Raw genomic sequence first — 13,786 nt, forward strand, 5'->3', positions numbered from 1 at the left:
GCAAATCCAAATAAAAAACAAAAAACAAATCAGAGCCAAATCCAGCAAATATGGTGCAGAACACATCTCTAATCTACAGTCATACATACTGTAACTAAAATAGTAGAGATTAATGAGAACACCCCATATTATAGGTAATCATTCCATAGGGAAAGTTATGGACACTTATTTGGAATGAAGTCCAAAGTGTCTACAGCAGTTCGGGGAGGGTCCCAGATATATTTAACTAATCAACCAGTCGGCAGAGACTTGGGTAACATCATCCTAGGCGTGATGCTCTGCTGATAAAATGGCTGAGCACCTTTTGTTCTAGGTTCAGACTGAGGGATCAATGTCGGTGTTGAAGTCTGTAATCTGTGGTTCCTGCATTTCTTACCATCCTTCCGGGCAGATTTTAGTGTGTAAGGGGTACTAAGCCTTGGAGAGAGATGCAGCTGAAAGAGGTGAAATACCAGCCAACCAGCTCCTGACTTACAGGGTGGTATTCAATTGTTTGAAAAGTCAGTTGGGTGTCTGGTTTTTCCTATCTAATAGACAGAATAAACAGACACCCAACCGACTTTTCAAAGAATTGAATATCCCCCACAGACTGGGTTTGAAAAATGATAGTTAGGAGCTGATTGGTTGGTAATTTTGTCTTTCTTCAATTTATCACTCATCAAGGTTTAGTACATCTGCCCCTTAATCTGTAACTTCTGGTCCTACTGTATCTTATTTTGTAATTGAATGTACCTGTAACCATTTTCTTTTTTGTACTGTCTGTTCCATTAGTCATTTCTATACATGCTCTAAAACCCAGTCTGTGAGTAGGCTAACACACTGCTTTTTTTTTTTCTTTTTCTACTTGAAGCCCGAGGTGCGGTGCTTCATCACCCAGTGTCTGTGACCAAACGTGCTGGGGGCATAGGTTCTTGGACCCTCTCCCAAAGGAGAAGGGCCCCGTTACTCCTCTAACCCTCAGAGCCAAAAGGCCTACTGAGGGAACAAAGGGACTGTGGGTCCCCCTTTGCCGAAGCGCAGGGGAACCCTCGGGTGTCCCCAGGGTTGGCCGAAGCGTCCCCCTGGGGACCGATAACTGCGTCTGGTCCTCCCCCCGTGGAGAGGACCTCAGCAACGTAGAGGAGAGGGCGGCCCATAAGGGTCTCACCTAAACCCCAAACGAAAACGTGAACGTGACACACTACAAAAAAACATGAAAAAAATGCTAATGCTTGTGCAAGTGCAGGTGCAAGTGCAAAAACATAATGTGGGCATAAATAAATAAATAAGCCCCAGCCAGAAGGCCGGGGGTGGGTAAAAAATTATCCTTGCCCTAGCCAAAAGGCCAGGGCAAAGGATGTGGTGCAACAGAAGTTGGGGAGGTGAGCGGTGCAAAGTGCCTTACTGTGCACGTGGTGGGAGCCGATTCACCAGTGCGGGTTCGGGCACCCCTGGCATCCTGAACACCAGGGGCACGTTTCACCTCGAGCTTCTAAGCTGCTTCCAGCCTCTCAGCCAGACCAAGCTTCGTACTGTCTATGCCAGGGTCAACCCCCAGTACAAGAGTAGGTACTAGACCAGGCTGTTCCTAAACAACGTAAGGGTTCCATCAGCCCATACGAAGATAGGAATACTCAGCCCAGTTTTTCTCCACTCTCGACCAGGGGCCCGCCACACCCCGGCACGATACTCCACAGGGTGTTTCTCCATTCCACATCTAGGAACCTCTCACGCTCCTAGTGTAAGAACAGGTACTCCACCCTGTGTTTCTCTACCGCGGATACTACACCAGGCCATTCCCTTATACATCGTAGGGGGACAATTACCCCCACGACGCAGGGATAGGCGGCCCGGTGATTCTCCACTGATAAGAACAGATACTACACTTGATCTTAGCCAAAAGGCCGAGAAGCGAACACACTGCTACTGTACGATATAACTATTATTAATTGCTAGAGGCAGTCTCAAACTAACTGCATGGGACTTTGAGTTACAGGGCCAGCGCAATTGTGATACAGTGTTTGGAGACCTGTGGCATCGCTGCATACCTTAAGAGCTTCTCCTGAAGAGGAGACACTGCTTGCACCACCGGGGGGGGGGGATGGGTACAGGGCTGTCCGTCACCAGTTCCCGCCCCTAAATTATGCAATTTGCCGCTCTGTGAATAGGGGACGGGGCTTAATATGCAAAATTGTGTCATTAAGCCCCGCACCCTCCTCAAGAGATCCAGAACCCCAGCCTGCTTCACTAGGAAGCGGACGAGATGTGGGAGATCTTGCCACTCATCCATGAGTGCGGGGTCTGCCCGAAAAATCAGGGGTCTCACGCAACTTGCAGGAGAGTAGGCAATTATGACCTGTGGTCCTTTGTAATCATTACCTGTGGGCCTGTATAATACCTTTGACCCTCTGGGGTTACTATATTCAGGTCTGATGCAAGCTACTATACAGCATATCACATTTTTACAAATGCATTTCCCTTTCTGTGAATAATCTGCAGCTTGAGCTATTTTGGTCACGGAAGCCAGTGCCACGCGTTCCCGAAAAGTCATCCCAATTTCAAAGTGGCTCAGACATCCTCATGCAGCCATGCTGCCATAATTATATGCAACTAGGGCAGTTCAGCATTTTTATGACCCTCACCGTGCATCTTATTTGCTTTATTAAAATGCATAAATGGGTTTTTATATGCTTTTTGTGCCTCATTAACCCAGGTGCTTCCATGTTTTGTCCGCTACGGTATCTGTAGTTTTATAGCGGAGCTTTACTTCAGTTTCAGACAAAGGCATTCAATTCAGCAGTCAGCTGTTTCTCCAAGGTTTCAGCCATTTTCTGCACTGCACTGCACTGTTATTTTATTTATTTCTCACATTATAACGTCAGTATTCTGCTTCTGGGAAACAGAAGAATAGGGGGAGCACACTGTGCTTATCTACAAAATTGCGCAAACAATAGAAAATAACTATACTGCATAGATAGATAAATCCTGTAATGTTTCAGCTGTCTTATTTTAGCCGTAAGCAATTCAGCATTTTCACAGATGTTAAACTTTTATTTAATATTTACAACTCAAGCGGCAATCTGCTCCGGTGACAAATCTATTTGGAAAGCCAGCTTAAAGTAGAAATCCCACTTAGAAGGTTTTTCTCAGAATATAATTTCTCTATGTACTCACTGTACATCCCCAGAAAAAAGGTAAAATGTATGCTAGAACCTATGGCAACTTTTCTGGTTTATTTGAATTCATCAAGAGTTTAAATCATGTAGTGCTTGCAGTGTTAGACTGGGGCATGACGGCCTACCGGGGAATGCAGTGGTAGGATTCCATGCTTAGGGGTGTGGCCAGCCACCGCATAGGCTTGGCCAACCATTACAGAGTGCATAGTCCGAGCCCCTTAACAGATTAATAACAGCAATGCACTGTTGAAAATACATCTTAGTCCCCTGCAGTATAATGTAATGTATGTATAGTTCAAGTGCACAGTCTGGAATATGATCCCTATAGAGGGGATGGGTCCCTTGGGCAGTAGTCTCACCAGGGGTTTCTCCTGTTGTCCTATGAGCCAGTCCAACCCTGAGTGCTTGTCCTGTTTCTATAATTTAGCAAAACTTTATTGAATATTAAAATGATTGTATATAGCAAGCAATCATCTATTTTCTACATTCTTTGCACCAGTTTCAAGTAAAACCTATGTGCACAGAATGTCCCCTAATGTACGATCAGCCAGTGACACAGTTGGCAACAATGCCAGGTGTTTTTTTTTTGAACATTTGTTTATGCACAGTTTTTGGATGTCTCCTAGCCCTGTCATGGTAGTGGTAACTGGCACCCTGAACCTGGTAGAGGAGAATCTGACCAGGGATAGGTTTATGTGCCTCACCGAAACTGAAGGTAATTGCAACAGTTACACTTGTCCGAACGAACATCACTATCTGAGTTCCATTTATGAAGCAGTGAAGACAGGGCCGTAACTTCGGGTGTGTGATCAGTGCCGTTCCCCAGGCACAGGGCCTGCACCAACGGCACCCTGCAGCCTGTACTTCCTGGAGCCAAAGGCCACACCTCCTTAGAGTGACATTATGATGTCACGTATTCAAGGGGCGGGGCAGCAAGGGTTCACTGCCACCCTGTTCCGGAGTAAAGAGTATATTTACTGGCAAATCTACTTTGTGCCATTTATTAAAGAGTTAACGATGAAGAAATCAGAGTTTTATCCAGTCTTAACCCATTTACTGGCACCTCTGTTGTCCCTATATAGTCCGCTATGGGGATGGCAGCATCTGGCAATGGCAGTTTACCAAGCAGCAGAAAGCAAAGAGCTTTGTCTGTAGGTAATTCCTACCTGAGATGCTGTCACCTATACTAGGCAATGGGAACCCATGAAGATGGAGAGGCAAAGTAGACTACTGCTGTATGTGCACGCATGGATGATGGCCACACATTATTAGGCTGCTGGTGAAACTCACCAAGAAGGGATTTAAAAAGAGCTCTTGTCAATTTGCAAGGGTACATCATTATATATTACTGCAACATACAGCAGTACATACAGTAATGGTAAATACCGCATGGTCTTGTTGAATAGACCTCTGTATGACATCTGAAGGGCTCAGTGAAAGAGAGGAACATGCCACGTCTACATGGATTTTGAATTTCTGCTGCCATCAAGTAGCTTCTGCCATCTAGTTTCTAACATAGTGGCATGTGCCGATTTCTCACCAGCAGCAATATACATATCCCTGCTATTATTTTTCAAGACATATCTAGTTATAAAGGGCCACTTATGGCATATACCTCTTTTCCATTGAGCCCCTCAATTGTTAGCTTTGTGGTGCTAATGTGCAACCTGTTTATAGTTATACTTTGGAGCTAAGCAACGGCACCCACAACCATGAACAAAGGGTTCTACTGGACATGGATTTCGGGAGTGGTATTGTATAATAGACAGTGTCTAGTTAGACAATCAATAGATAGACACCACATGTTAGACCAGGGGTGGCCAATTATTTCAGCTGGGGGGCCGCTTAACACTTCCAGCGAATATTCGAGGGCCACACACAAAATATTTAAAAAGAGTCCCCTTTTTTACACATTAAGGCAGACAGCGTCCCCTTTTTACACATTCCGGCAGACAGCGTCCCCCTTTTTACACATTACGGCAGACAGCGTGCCCTTTTTTACACATTACGGCAGACAGCGTCCCCTTTTAACACATTACGGCAGACAGTCCCCCTTTTTTACACATTACGGCAGACAGCGTCCCCTTTTTACACATTACGGCAGACAGCGTCCCCCTTTTTACACATTACGGCAGACAGCGTGCCCTTTTTTACAGATTACGGCAGACAGCGTCCCCTTTTTACACATTACGGCAGACAGCGTCCTCCTTTTTTACACATTACGGCAGACAGCGTCCCCCTTTTTTACACATTACGGCAGACAGCGTCCCCTTTTTTACACATTACACCAGACAGCGTCCCGTTTTTACACATCAGCTTAAGCTCTGATCCAGGCGCTGGCTGGACAGGGGGTTTACCTGTTTTTCACACTGGCAGACGATCCCCGCTGTCCGATGATCCGCGCTGCTGCCCGGAGTCACTGCTGCTGTGGCCTCTGCCTGCTCCCGCTCGCTGCCCGCCGCTCCTGCTCACTGGCCGCCCCCTCCCCCCCTTCTCCCCATGCCGCCCAGCGCATAACAACAGAGGAAATCCCAATCAGCTGACCCTGTGACGTGACCGGGATTTCCTCAGCGGCGTCGCATCTGGGAGCAGTGTAGCGCAATGACAAGCAGCTCAGCCTGTTGGGCCGCTTGTCATTGCACTCTGATGGGGCACAGCGGGCTAGGCAGGATCGGTCCGCGGGCCTGGCCCGAGGGCGGTATGTTGCCCACCCCTATGTTAGACAGTCAAAAGATCGATAGGGTCAAAATGTAGACATAAAATAAGTAGACAGTACAAAAGGTTGACAGGTTCAAAAGGTCGACATTAAATTTTTTTGGGTTTGTATGGATAGTTTTGTCATCTGGGACCCTCAATTGTAGAAAGGCATCCCATCGCGGGGCTTGCTGCGCTCGCCACAAGGTTTATGACCGACTCTATGCTGACATGGATAAAAAAGGTATGAAAAAGTCTAAAAACATGTAAAATTTAAAAAAAAAACGGTCTACCTTTTTTATGTCGACCACTTTCATGTGAACCTTTTGACCCTGTCTACCTTTTGTGTCTACCTTTTTCATGTCGACCTTTTGACCCTGTTGACTGTTTGACCCTGTCGACCTAATATCTGTCTAATGCTGGCCATACACTTGCGCATGCGATGCGATATCGGGCCCGATTTTCCTTGAAGCTCACATTGCGATAAATCGCTTCGAAAGTGCTTTTTTTGTGCATTCGATGCACATACAATCTTGCGATTTATCAGATACCCCTTGCGACCAGAAATCGGGTGACCAGAAATGGGTGGAGGGGAGTGTCCAGGAAGTGAGCTAAATACCTCACAGATTGCACATCGCAGTGCGATAAATCGAATGTGGTAAAAACAGCATGCAATCGCGCTTGCGATACGATAAATATTAAGTGCAGCACATAAGATCTTGAGACACGAAATTTGACTGGCGTGCCCGCGCACCGCGTTGCATGGTACATAAGATGTGCATACAATCCTGCGACTTATCACACAGATGCGTTCGAAATCGTAGGATTGTACCAGACATCTCACAAGTGTATGGTGACTATCTATTGACTGTCTAACTAGACCAGTGATGGCTAATCTTGACACTCCAGCTGTTGTTGAACTACACATCCCAGCATGCCCTGCATCAGTTTTAGCATGGCCAAATAACAAAACTGTAGCAGGGCATGCTGGGATATGTAGTTCAACAACAGCTGGAGTGTCAAAGTTAGCCATCACTGAACTAGATACTGTCTATCTATCATCCGGATACCATGGATTTCCATGTCATTACGAAGGGAATTCTACTGAGCATCACTGCGGCAGCACTTGTACCTGCAAAGTTCCTGTTACCGTATGTTATCCCCAATCTCATAGTGCCCATATATAACAACTTTTTTTTTTCTCATGATGTATTTTTTTTGAAGCATTTATTTATTTTATATTAATGGAGCTGAAAGCTGAAATCTAGGCTTTCAGTTCCACAGCGGATGCAAAGGGTTCTAATGCTTGTGCATGCCCATATCTACTACACAGATTTTTTTTGGGGGGGTAATTGAGTCAGAAAGGAATTTTTTATAAATGCCAATAAAAAATTATCTTAAAGAAAGACACCTATTGTCTCTATATAGTAAAAGTGGTGAGTGGTCTAGTAGCCTATCTGATACAGGGAAGACAGTGTTTGAATTAAGGGCAACTTACAGGCCTACTGTATTTTAGAACCTTTGCATTTTAACCGTAAGAAGTGTCTGTGCTCATCACTGCATATTCGCAGTGTATAAGCCATGTCTTTTCCGTTCTGGTGAAAAGAACACAGTAATAGCTTTCACTACCACTTTACTATTCGGACCCGGTTTACTGTACCTACTGCGCAGACTTAGCCATCAGGCCGTATGTGCACACACTATAGGCTGGCGGGTAAGGATCAGAAGACCCCTCTCCAGAAAAAATGTAGCCTATAGTCAAAGTGGCCAATACCATCTGAAGAAAGCGCATATTTACCTACTCTGCCAGAAGGTGTGGGAGACTCCCAATTTTTCAGTTAGTCCTCTGGACCCCCGGAAAAGATTGTCCAGATCTCCCACATACTGCCTACTTCCTAGTGATTGGCCAGGAAGGGGGAGTTAATACAGGGGATCACCATTCTGTAGAGAGGGGCGGGGCTAAAATGTCGCAATTTGCATCATTTTCACACCATCCCCTCCAACCAGACCAAAGTGGGGTGGGGCCTAATGATGTGGAACTCTTGCACCAGCCCTCGAAGCGGTACACAGCATCTCCTCTACAGGTTTCTCCCAGAGAGGAGATTTTGAAAGTAGACAAGTATGCGTTAGCTCTCTGGCAAAAGCTTTGTAAATTGCTGCAGCTTGCCATTCTAGTTATGCCCTATGTATACTTACCTTACAAATGGGCCTCTTTCTGCTTTTATTTCATACTGTTTATTTGTACTTCTGTTGCTGCAGCTGAATAAAGATTATGAAGTTCCTGACTCTTTTGCTTTATTCTGGAGAATTTACTTGTAGCGCAATGGACTTTGTGCCAGTCTACTGAGCATGTGCAGGTCTCTGGGAACAGGGTGTCCACGTTGTGTTCCCGAAGACATCCCTAATGACACTCCCCCACTACAGTGTAATACTCGCCACTGAGTATATAGAATGGATAGGATCTAGAGATGCGCGTGGAACTCCCGTGTTTTGGTTCTGGTTCTTCATCAAGTGTTATGTTCGGATTCAAATTTCGGTTCAATTTAAAATCAATAAAATAAATCAATAATCATAGAATTATAAATCTCTAAAAAGCTAAAATCATGTAATTTTTGCAATCCAAAATCAAAAATTCAGATTTGATATCCAAATTCTGAACCATGGGAAGACTGTAACCAGGACTCGGGGGATCTGAACTGAGTTTTAGTTTGGTTCAGATCCACAAAATTTGTGTGGATTTGGATTTGTGGAGAACCGAACCGCACATCTCTAATAGGCTCAGAGAATTAGGTTCACTGTAGCAGATGTGGATGTGCTTAATGTTTCTTCCTTCATAGAGAGGTGAAGGCAACCCCAGACACTATAAACATAATGATATCCGTTTACAGTATGTACAGTAGAATACTTCTTCAGCCATTACATGTTGAATCGAATAAAGGTTTTAAACGAGGTTACCATACAAGATTTCTCCACAGATAAGTATCAACAAGTTTGTGTAACACATACTTGCCTACCTGACCCTGAACAGAGCATTTTCTCCCTCATGGAAAGGGTCAGGTAGGAAAGTATGGTGTAACATCAGTGGGGAACGCATCATTTACACATAGCAGATTTGCAATTCAGCATTTTTAAAGTAAACCAGAACTCTCTTAACCTGTAATAAACAAGTTCCTCATTTAACAAATACAGAACAGAGGGGGACATTTACTAAGCAGTGATAAGAGCGGAGAAGTGAGACAGTGGAGAAGTGGCCCCAACAACCAATCAGCAACTCTGTATCATTTTATAGTATGCAAATGATAGATGTTACTTCAGCGCTGATTGGTTGCCATAGGCAACTTCTCCACTGGCTCACTTCTCCGCTCTTATCACTGCTCAGTAAATATCCCCCTTAGTTACTTATATCCCTTTTAGACCGCCAGCTTTTAACACAGGTTATTGCGCATGAGCGCACATAACCCGTGTTGCTCTGCGGTCTGAAAGGGGCCAGATGGAATAATCTAGGTCGAGCGACCCGGTATTCCAACTCGGGTAGCATCAACCCGGCTCGCTGTGCTGTGTGAACGGGAAGCCAGGTCGATGCGACCTGCTTCCAGTTCACTCTGTGTGGACGGGCGGCGCTTGGTGATCATGTGATCTCTAAGCGCCGTCCCCGCCGCGTCACTGCTGACGTCGCCAACCTGGGTTGGGGACAGTGGCGGCGAGGGGCCTGAGGCAGGTTGCACACAGCAAGCACCCGTGTCAGAATCCTGGGTGCGACCTGCCTCAGGCGGTGTGAAAGGGGTATTATTATGACTTCTATTAACCCCCTTAATTGAGCTGAGAATAAAATCCCAATTAGTGCTGGCCAGCCTGTCTCCACTCTCTCTCTCCCGCTTACCTACTGTACATATACCATCTATGTCATAGATATGAACTCACTTCTCAAACTTATTTACCAGGTACCAGTAGATTCTGTATCATATCCCAATGGACAGGATGCTGGCGGTCAGACTACAGACAGCGGCATCCTAACCATCGGAATCTCGACAGCCCCCCAGAAAGTACCCTAACTCTCCCCTGCCCCCTACCGTAACCCCAACCCTCTATTGTGGGTGTTAACCCTAACCCTCCCTGGTGGTGCCTAACCCCATACACTAGAACAATAATGCCCGATTTCATCCAATTTCGGGCATTCGGGACAATATATCGGGTGAAATCGGGCATTTTGGATGTGTTTCCGATCCGATCCGCATTCCCATGAGGGTCGGATCGGCTCCCCTAGATCGTTAGTGCTGCACTCGTGATATGTCGGTTCCCGCAGGCATGGCTGGGATTGTATAAGCTGTATCGCATGCAAAATGTACCAAATCATATGGAATCATATGGAACCATTCTCGGGAAACTCCTGGGAGAGTTCAAAGGAAATCGCCTCAGACGTATCGTTGTAGTGTACGGGGCCCTTAACTCTCCCTTCCCCACTGCCTAAACCTAACCCTCCCCTCTTGGTGCCTTACCCTAACCTACCACTCCGGTACCTAACCATATGCTTCCCGTCCCTGCACCCTAACCCCCTCCCAATGCCTAAACCTAACCTCCCGCCGGAAGAACGTCCTGCCGGAAGAACGATCGAGATTCCGGAAATTAGTATTTTGACGCCGGGATCCCGAGCTACGTTGGCCTTATACCGTCATTCGGGATTGTGGCATTGGTATTTCAACCGCCGGTATCCTGTCCGATGGCATTTTGATTACATCCCATACCAATATACTTCAATGCTAGTATTAGCAAACATTCACAATTTTATATGAAATATTACAGGTGGTGCATATGAATTGGTCCTGGAGTTTGCAGCAGGATTTGTAACGAATGATGCTCCTGTTTCTTTATATTCTACATAATGTATCAGTGTGGGTGTTTGTTTGGCTCCTTTACTCTGGATAAATGGTACTTATATAGATGCAGCTGTACCCATCTGATGCCAGTTCATGTTGGTTTGGTTTACTTTATATTTAACTCCAAGGTCTAAATTGTTTTAAGCAGTACTTTATCACGCTCCATTATATCTTTCTCCAAGGCTTAGTACATAGACTACACTGTCTGTGACTGTTAGGTGGGAAACTTTAATGATAATATGTATTCTCTATGGTGTAGAGCACCCATGGGGAAACTTCAGCCCTCCAGCAGGTTTTGTTGACCTACACATACCAGCATGCCTTGCTACAGTTTTGCAATTTGGCCATGCTAAAACTGTTGCAGGGCATGCTGGGATGTGTAGTTCAACCAGGGCTGCCAAGAGAAATCCTGGGCCCCGGTACAACAACTTCCTGGAGCCCCCTGACCCCACTGGAGGGGCTGTGACCACAGCATGGCCACTCCTCTTTGGGGGCGTGTCTAGCACATCAGTAGCACCCACTCACAGGAGCATGGCATGCCTCCCAGCCAGGGCAGTAGAGAGCCTGGCTGGGCCCCGGTACTTTTAAGGGGGGCATGGTCTAATCAAAGGAGGCGTGGCCCCTCCAACAGACCTGGGCACAGGTAATTTGTACCCTATCCCCCCCTCTCTCGACGCCACAGAGTTCAACAACAGCTGGAGGGCCGAAGGTTCTCCATCCCTGGTGTTGAGGTATTGGGTGGAAGGTACTAAGCATTGCATCCACGCTGCAGTATATCCCGCCTCTTATCAGGAACAAACCAGCATAAATAACGCCAGTATGCACCTAGAAATGCGATTAAAATCACAAAGGAGAGAGAGCTGTCATTTGCGATAAGAGGACTTCCAGGTTTAGGACCCGAGAGTCCTATCTGTGCAAGCGCATAGTGACGCGGCGGCCGCATGGGGTGCTGAGAGGGATCCGATTGGACCCTTCTCAGAGGGAATTGTGTGGAAAAGGATCAGAATAGAAAGCGCTGTCCAAATATATAAGGGTATTATTTATTAAAAGGAAATTAAATATATAGCACAAAGTTACAATTAAATTGCATTAATACCTGCACAGTTAAGCAGAAGACATCATAAAACATTTTAAAATATATAAAAGCACAAGTAACGTGTTAGTAAATACGAGAAGCAGAAATAAAGCAGTCTTTTTCAATATTAATGTGATTCCTTAATTTACGCAGCAGCATATAATTTTGCACAGTCTAAACTTGTAGCATGCAGTTAGTATAGATGAATGTCACACAATTTACACTGCTCCGTGTGTTTACAGCCACAGCATTACTGAGCCTTCATACACACAGCCTTTAAGGGAAATTATAACAGTTTCTCACCCACTTCTGTTTATAGCATTGGCAGAATATTTGTAAGATCCGCTTTAATAGAAAGCATCGTCCCTCTGTATTATGCTTAGCACTGCATCTGATATCCACTAAACGGTATTCATCTGGCTGGAATAATATGTGGGACACACTTTGGTTAGCTTCGGTTTTTCAAATCCGTATAGTAGATGAAATCGTCTCACCAGGCTGTTCAAGCGGATCCCTCCGGCTCAGGTTCTTCGTTACCCTTGGAACCAGTATGTAAAAGCCGGTCCGCTGTGTCGTGCTGCTTCCACCTATGTCACTCGGCAAAGTGGGGGTGGGGGGGTGCCTTAACGCGTTTCTCAGCCAATACACACTGGCTGTTTCATCAGAAGCGGCTACCCATTGTTAGGGACTGCTCTTTATTCCAAACTCACACCAATCAGCTATAATCCTATTTCTGCAGCTGGGTACACTGGTATTCCACAGGGAATAACATAGGGGTGTAGAGTTGGATCTTGATCCGAGGCACCAACAGGCTAAAGCTTTGACTGTTCCCAAGATGCAGTGCACCACCTCCTCTGTATCCCCGCCTCTAGGCACTGGAGCTCAGTTTGTTAGTTGGTGTCTGCAGTGCACGTTAGGCAGCCCTGAAAAGAGCTTTTCTGAGAAAAAAGAAGACTTCAAGGGCCGCAGCATAGGACACTTGGTGCTATATGTCATACTGACATATCGTGCTGCAGCTCCCTCACCTCCCCCAGCGGCGCTGTATACTCCCGCGCCCTGGTTGCCGGGTACTTACAGCGGAGGACACACATACCGCCGCTGCTCTCCTAGATCGCGCGGCCGCACGATAGGGAGGAGGTAAGAGGGCCCCCCCGGTGGGACCCACCGCAATCGCGATCCGGTCGCGGTCTCCGGAGACGGACAGCGCTACTGGTGTGGACACTGTGGCCATGCAGGTACCCCACTATATCCACCAGGGCAAGGCGCACAGGTCGGATTTAATAAAATCCATTTAGTACAGGCTCCATAGTACCCGGTGGTGAAGTCTAGCAGAGGGGATAAGGCGCTGACCTGCAGCCCCTCCCCCAGCCCCAGGCGCCATCTACAGCAGATGTTCCTGCCCTGGAGCTGCATCTCTCTCTCTCCCTCACTCCCTGTCAGCGTTTGGGTGCCATTACACAGAGCTGCGCTGATTCTGGGACTGCTGGGCACTGTCTCCTCTGTAAAGCCGCCTGCATCATCAGCGCTGTGCATTTACAGGACACTTAAGTATTCTACATGTCGTTTACACAGTGTTAGTTAAGAACAAGTGCATAACTACAGGAATATTTAGTACAAGTATTCTGTGATATACATCCAGTATTTACTGTGCATTGTTATATCTGTATACATACATAGCTTTACGTAGTATTGCTAGTCCAGTGCAGTTTTATTGTTGTTTATAATAAATCTGCATTGTACATGTGACTGTGTGTGCCAATAGCTGCTGTGTGGTTCCTATTCCGTGTATCTCGCACATATTGCTATGCCTATATTCTGTACCCTGACGGGGGCTAAGTGCATCAGGGTCCTATATATATATAGTGTTTCACAGGATATACTGTTTGGTATTTTTCTCTGTGTATTTCAGTCACCGTATACCACTTAAATACTCTGTTTGTGATCTGCATTGCATTCACACTCCACAGGGTTTTTTTGTCAGGTACTGT

The 13,786-nt window shown here is 46.1% G+C and overlaps 1 protein-coding gene and 1 pseudogene across 1 annotated transcript in view; both read right to left on the reverse strand.

Moving 5' to 3' along the window:
- The window catches only part of HGFAC (HGF activator), a 283,953-nt gene that overhangs the window by 195,727 nt on the left and 74,440 nt on the right, over positions 1–13,786 (reverse strand). The gene's annotated exons all lie outside the window — the stretch shown is intronic.
- LOC134960845 (U2 spliceosomal RNA) lies at positions 1,792–1,895 on the reverse strand (annotated as a pseudogene).

Source organism: Pseudophryne corroboree, chromosome 1, assembly GCF_028390025.1.
Source record: "Pseudophryne corroboree isolate aPseCor3 chromosome 1, aPseCor3.hap2, whole genome shotgun sequence".
Classification (NCBI taxonomy): domain Eukaryota; kingdom Metazoa; phylum Chordata; class Amphibia; order Anura; family Myobatrachidae; genus Pseudophryne; species Pseudophryne corroboree.